At 49.1% G+C, this 7343-nt stretch overlaps 1 pseudogene; it reads left to right on the forward strand.

Moving 5' to 3' along the window:
* Positions 1-5117: 5117 nt before the first annotated feature.
* LOC123057125 (probable histone acetyltransferase HAC-like 1) lies at positions 5118-6742 on the forward strand (annotated as a pseudogene).
* The last annotated feature ends 601 nt before the right edge of the window (positions 6743-7343 follow it).

Raw genomic sequence — 7343 nt, forward strand, 5'->3', positions numbered from 1 at the left:
GAAAATGGGAGGCAAATGGCAAATAATGTAAATTGTGAGGAGGTAAGATTTGTGATTAGGAACCTGGTAGATGTTGATGATGTCTCCCCGGCAACGGCCCGAAATTCCTTTTGATGTGTGCAAGAACTACGTCGGTATTTCCCCAAAGAGGAAGGGATGATGCACCACAGCAACGGTAGGTACTTCCCTCAGTGATGAGACCAAGGTTATCGAACCAGTAGGAGAACCAAGCAACACTACGTAAACAACACGTGCACACAAATAACAAATAGTCGCAACCCGACATGTTAAAGGGGTTGCCAATCCCTTTCGGGTAACGGCGCCAGAAATTGGCAAAGGCAAATATATTAAAGAAGAGACCCGGGGGCCATAGGTTTCACTAGGGGCTTCTCTCGAGAAAAATAACAAATGTTGGGAAAACAAATTACTGTTGGGCAATTGATAGAACTTCAAATAATCATGACGATATCCTGGCAATGATCATTACATAGGCATCATGTCCAAGATTAGTGGACCGACTCCTGCCTGCATCTACTACTATTACTCCACACATCAACTGCTACCCAGCATGCATCTAATGTATTAAGTTCATGGAGAAACGGACTAATGCAAAACAATGACATGATGTAGACAAGATCTATTTATGTAGAAATAGACCCCATCTTGTTATCCTTAATGGCAATGATACAGACATATCAGTTCCCCTTCTATCACTGGGATCAAGCACCGTAAGATCAAACCCATCACAAAGAACCTCTTCCCATTGCAAGATAAATAGATCAAGTTGGCCAAACAAAACCCAAATATCGGAGAAGAAATATGATGCTATAATTAATCATGCATATAAGAGATCAAAGAAGATTCAAATAACTTCATGGATAAAAATATAGATTTGATCATAAACTCAAAGTTCATCTGATCCCAACAAACACACCGCAAAAGAATTACACCATATGGATCTCCAAGAGACCATTGTATTGACAATCAAACGAGAGGGAGGAAGCCATCTAGCTACTAACTACGTACCTGAAGGTCTACAAAAGACTGCTCACACATCATCAGAGAGGCACCAATGGAAGACGTGAACCCCTCCGTGATGGTGTCTAGATTGGATCTGGTGGTTCTGGACTCTGCGGCGGCTGGAATTGATTTCCGTCGACTCCCCTAGGGTTTCTGGAATATTGGGTTATTTATAGAGTAAAGAGGCGGTCCGGGGGCACCCGAGGAGGGCACAACCCATCAGGGCACGCCTGGGCCTCCAGGCGCGTCCTGGTGGGTTGTGATCCCCTCGGAGCAACCCCCCCAGGCGCTTCTCCGGCCCATTGGATGTCTTCTAGTCCAAAAAATCCACAAAAAGTTTCGCTGTGTTTGGACTCCGTTTGATATTGATTACCTGCGATGTAAAAAACATGCAAAGAACAACAATTGGCACTTGGCACTTTAACAATAGGTTAGTACCAAAAATTGATATAAAATGACTATAAAATGATTATAAAACATCCAAGAATGATAATATAATAGCATGGAACAATCAAAAATTATAGATACATTGGAGACGTAGCATGGCCCGCTGAGTCGACATAGAAGATCATGTTGTCGAACACAAAAAGCTGGCCGAGGACGTAAACATCCCCGTAGCCACTGCCACAGTTGATCTACAGGTGGGCCATCGATCCTTCTATTGATCTCACAAAGGAACTCTCGGTGAAAGCACCAGTGTCGGTGTGAAAACCGAAAGACCTCGAGGTAGGGGGTCCCGAGCTGTGGATCTCAGATCGGTGGTAACAGGAACAGGGAGACAATGTTTACCCAGGTTTGGGCCCTCTTGATGTAGGTAAAACCCTACGTCCTGCTCTTGTTTATATTGATGAAGATGTATCGAGTATAGAGTTGATCTACCTCGAGATTGTAAGATGTGTTCTAACTCTAGGGCTAGGTGAATGTGATCGTGTTAAAGTCCCCTTTACGGGTTAAACCATTTGGCTTATATACACGCCAGGTAGGTCATCTAGGGTTACAAGGTCGGTATCTAGGCATGGGGGCGGCAGGACATGTCTTGGAGTATACGGCAAGTCTTCAGCAAACGCAGTCTTGATCATGCCTCCAACATGCGGCTTCGGGAGTTTGCTTCGAGGAGAAGGAGGGCCCACCAGCCCGGCCCGAGGACCATGTGCCGACTAGGTTGATACCCGCTAGTCTGGGACACCATCAGACGTATCAGTAGGGGAAGGCGACCAAAATTTTGATTTACTTGAGGTTTTGGTAAGATTTGATTTGATTTGGATATATCTATAGGGGAAGGCAAGGAAAATTTTAATTTAGTTGAGATTTTTAAAAGATTTGATTTGATTTGATGAGCTAATGCATAAAATAATTTTAGGAAAGTATCGATTTGATTTATATTATTTCAGGTTACTTTATTTTCATGCTTTTATTTTGTGTGTTTTAGAAAAGTATGAATTTGGTTTAGATTATTTCAAGTTACTCTATTAATGGTGTTCTTTTTTCTGCTGCATCGGTTGAGATTACCAAAAAATAAACAAAAATCCATGAGAAGGGGAGGCATGGGGAGAAAAATAACGGTAAAGGAGTGGCGGCGACGGAACCAACTCATGTGTTGTAACGGGCACGTACTCTAATGGTTAAACATCAATCTTGTCCGACATATACTTTAGATCAATTTTAGTAACATATAATTTGATGGAAGTATAAGTAGGGGAAAACAAAAAAGTTTTGATTTATTTGAGATTTTGCTCAGATTGATTTGATTTGATTGAGTTAATGCATGGCGTAATTTTGGGAAACATCGATTTGGTTTAGATTGTTTCAAATTAATATATTTATATGTTGATTTTATTCTATGTGGCAGGCATCAGTTGTGGTTAAAAAATCAACAAAAACAAACGAGGAGAGAAACGTGGAAGATAAAAAAGCAGGTGGAGATGGAGGCGATGGAAGGAACTAAAGTAAAAAAACAAAAAATTCTACCGCGTGGCACCGGCCGTAGGGCGGATTCTGGCAAGAAGTAACTCGATGGCGCTACTTTTGGTAGGTAGTAATCTGGCGCCAAAGATAATTACTAAGGGCATCTCCAGCCGCGCCCCAGGAAGGCCTCCCCAGGCGATTTTTTCGCGCCGATGCCGAAAAAACGGCCCAGTCGCGTCCCCAGGAGCCCGATTTTTGCCGGCTTGGGCCGAAAACAGCGCCGGCGGACCCAGGCCAAACCCGGCGCGTTGGGGGGCGCCCGGGGGCGCCGGGGCGAGCTGTTTTGACGCGAAAAAGACGCGGGCCAGCCGCGTCAGCGACTCGGCGCCTCGTCTTCCCCCAACGGCCTCGGTTCCCGCGAGGAATCAATGGCGCCGGTCAGCCTTGCCATTGATTCCTCACGGGCGGCGCGTCACGGGACGGCGCGCCGACGCCTCCCCTCCCTCGCATGCGTACACACGGGCGCGGCCTGGCTATAAAAGCCGGTGGTCTCCACTCGCCTGTGCCCACACCAGCCCCGCCCCTCGCCACCGTCCAGCCCCTTCCTCTCCCTACCTCTCCCGAGCGCCGCCGTCCAGCCCCTCCCTCTACCTCTCCTGAGCCCGCCCAGCCCCGCCGTCGCCATGGTAGAACGCTTCCCCGGAGACAAGGCGGCAGCCAACGGCTTCGGCCGCCGTTCGCTCCGCGAACAGGAGTCCTAGCTCCTGTTCCAGGCGAACATCCTGGCGCCGCCGGACATGCGCGCCGGGCCAACAGGGTGGAGACTCAGCGTCGGGGGAGTGCCCATTCCCCCGTTGCCCGACGCCGTGGTGAAGCGAAAGTACTTCCCCGAGGAGGTCGAGATCGTGCGCGCGTCCCTCACCGACGCCGAACTCTCCCTCCCCCAGTACGCCGCCGACAACCACGCGGCCTGGGCGGCGTATTTCGAGCGCCGCCAGCAGCAGTGCTTGGCATCCACCAACGGCGCGCCGGTGGTCGACGAACGGCAGAACAGCGAGGGACGCCACCTCTGGTGGGGCGTCCCCGGCCGCACACTCGAGGGCGTGCTCACGTACCTCGAGGGCGGAAACGACCCGCCGTTGGCGTACCGCCCGGCGAGGGTGGCCGCCCCGGCGCAGCACTGACGCGCCGGGCCATGGGCGCCAAGGAGGTTCGGCGCCTCCTCTTCTTCCTCCTCATCACGCTCTTCTTCACACTCCTCCGGCTCTCCGGCGCTACTCGGCGTTAAGGCCGAGCCCGCGGCGGAGACGCCGCTCGGCCGGCGCACTCGCAGCATCGGCATCGTCATCAACGAGGGCGGCCGGCGCGCCTCCTCCTCGTCGGCTCCCCCGCGCTTCGTCAAGCCAAAGACGGAGCCGGGGCTGGCACCGGTGAAGGCGGAGTTCGACGACAACGACGCGACCCTCGAATGGGGGCGCCAGGACTCCATTACGACGGAGAAGGTGCGCCGCGAGAAGGAGAAGGAGCGCCAGTGCGCCGCCCTATGCCGCTTCGAGGAGCGCCGACGCGGCCGCGAGGAAGGCGGGGTCGTCGTCTTATGCGACAGCGACGACGACGACGACGCACCGCCGCTTGTTCGCCATGGCGACGCCGGGCAGGGGTCCAACAGGGGCACCCGCGTCAAGGAGGAGAAGGCCGACGATGACGATGGCGGCGACGACTTCAGCCCCTTTCTTTTTTTAGATTAGGTTAATGTAATGTTTGGCCCAATTTCGCCGAAATTTGCCATGTTTGGCCGAAATTTAACTAGTTTTTATCATAACTCCGCCGAACGGTTCTTTTTTTTTAATACGCGCCTGGGGGCGGCCCTGGGGGCCGACGGCTGGGGACCAACTCGCCCCCAGGGCCATTTTTTGCGCCGGCTCACCCCGGGCGGCGCTTTTAGACGCCCCCTGGGGGGCCAACGGCTGGAGATGCCCTAATTACCCTGGCTCGGAAGCACACTGCTGGCTCAGCATGACCACTTTGAGGCTCGGGTAGTCCGTCGTTACTCGTTAATCAAGTTCGTCCCCTACATATCTTGCTCCTCCTACGTATGTGAGCCATCCTACCCTACGGTCCTACCCCCTCCTGCGAAGATGAACATGCGGCAAACGACACTGATGGGTCAGGCCGCTGGTGCCGCCTGCGGGATGCGGCCGTGGCAACCGCAGATGCAGGTTGTGGCGGGCCTCGCCGCGGGTGTCGATCCCCAGTTTGTGCTAATGCGCGACATAGTCCGACAGAAGTTGTAAGCAGCCATTGCTTTTCTTTGCCCCGATTGGGAATGAGTAGAACACCCAAGAAAAATTGTACTCCCTCAGATCCAAATAAGTTTTATGATCAAAGTTGCTCTTGAATTGGTAGAATTGAGTGTATATGAATGAAACCAATGGCGGCTGACTGGCAGCAGCGGGTGCCAGAGGTCGCGAGCAGGATCGAGGTAATCTTGTTTAGGAGACACCCAAACAAGGTCTTCTTGTATTTCCTTCTTCATTTTCACCTTTAGGAGACACCCAAACAAGTTAATGGCCTGCATGTGATATCTGCTGATATTTTCTGGTCTTTTGGGTAGACGGAGTACTGCAATATGGCGAAGGGGGCAATTCAGTCATACTTGTACTTCGCTCTCCGGTTCTTGACTGCTCATCAAAACCAACAACAGCAACAAAGCCAACAATCCTCAGGACAAATAGCATCTTCACCTGGATATATCACCCAAGGTGCAAGTGGAACTTCTAGAATGTCTTATGTAACACACAACATGGATCCTTCTTCTAGTGCAGGCTTGGTTCCACAGAGTGCGACCATGGGTACCTCGCTGCCAGGTACTAATAGTTTTACTAATCTTAAGTTGAAATTATTCTGCCTGGGGCTTCTAGCCTATAAGTCCAATAGCTAGCAGCATATTGGACAAAAATGAAGTTCATTATGTGTGAAGCATATGTTGAAGAAACACCGCATTTTTCATAGTCTACCTCATGTGTTTTGGGGGAAAATCCACTATGTAGCTATTATATGACAAAAGTGCTTTAAAATGTTAGCCAGAAAATTGTATTATCATAATTCAGCATTATGCTCCTTCAGACTCTTAAATTCCAAAAAAATTGAGTATGCCATTAATTCTATCAGTTAGAAATGTGATATCACAATGATCTGCCCCACAGTGTTATCCCACATTCATGTATGACATATTGACATCTTCCAATCATATAGACTATGTCTTGGAGGTTTTCTTTCCCAGTTTGCCTGACCTATATCCCTAGTTACTAACTTGGCATGTGTTGTCCTCTTTCCAGGGGGAGCTCCTGATGAGCATGTGAACACCACGCTGTCTTTGGGGATAAACCCTACACAACATGATTGGTCTACAGAGTCCAACAACAACAACCTCGTAAGAGCTCTACGCTATGGTTTACACATAGCAAATGTGGTAGTTAGTATATCCCTAAAGATTCATTTAACACTGCAGCCCAAGCTGACAGAGGCACACCCGGTGCCTCCTATAAAGGATCTCCCAAGGAAACCGAGGTTCATCTGCCCAATCTGCAAGAACGAGTTGGTCGATGCGTCATCAACTATCTGTGGCCACATCTTCTGCCAGAAGTGCATCGAGCCCTCCATCCAGGCACAGAAGAAGTGTCCTACCTATCGTAGGAAGCTGCCCATGAGAAGTTTCCACCGCATCTACCTCCCGATGATGGACCGAACTGATCCTGGCATTCTGGGCGCCCGGAGCATCGACACCCAAACCATTTTCCTCAATCCTTTCTGGTGATTCCATCTGAACTATTCTTCAAAGTGTTATCACTCTTTAGTTTTTGCCCCTCGGTTTTAAGAACTGCTCGCGTAAGATACTAATATGCATCCTTGGTGGTAATTGGTAAAGGATACATATTGTGAACTTCATATGCAAGAAATAAAAAATATACTTTTTTCTTGTTCGGGTATATGGTGTTGTGCACGCACTCTGGAATATATATATATATATATATATATATATATATGTGTGTGTGTGTGTGTGTGTGTGTGTGTGTGTGTGTGTGTGTGTGTGTGACGAAGATTTGGGCTTTGTATTGCGTTGTCCCCTAAATCGGGACCAATGGAGCCTAGATTATATATCATGTGCTCAAAAAACAAATTAAGGGTTTATCAGAGAAAGCACAATATCGTACCCATACAACCAGTGCCCTTTGAATCTTAGTGGCTCGGTCATAATGAGATCATTGCAACAATACTATAAAAGGAAAGAAAGAGGAGGAGGCTGAATGCCTGATATACCTTAGAGGCTTAGATCGTGTACCTTAGAGCATCTCTAATGATCCCCTATCCGGTGTTAGAGGAAGATAAATTATCTTTTCTTCTTCTAACCGGCACCT

The sequence above is a fragment of the Triticum aestivum genome, chromosome 3A (genome assembly GCF_018294505.1).
Source record: "Triticum aestivum cultivar Chinese Spring chromosome 3A, IWGSC CS RefSeq v2.1, whole genome shotgun sequence".
Lineage (NCBI taxonomy): Eukaryota > Viridiplantae > Streptophyta > Magnoliopsida > Poales > Poaceae > Triticum > Triticum aestivum.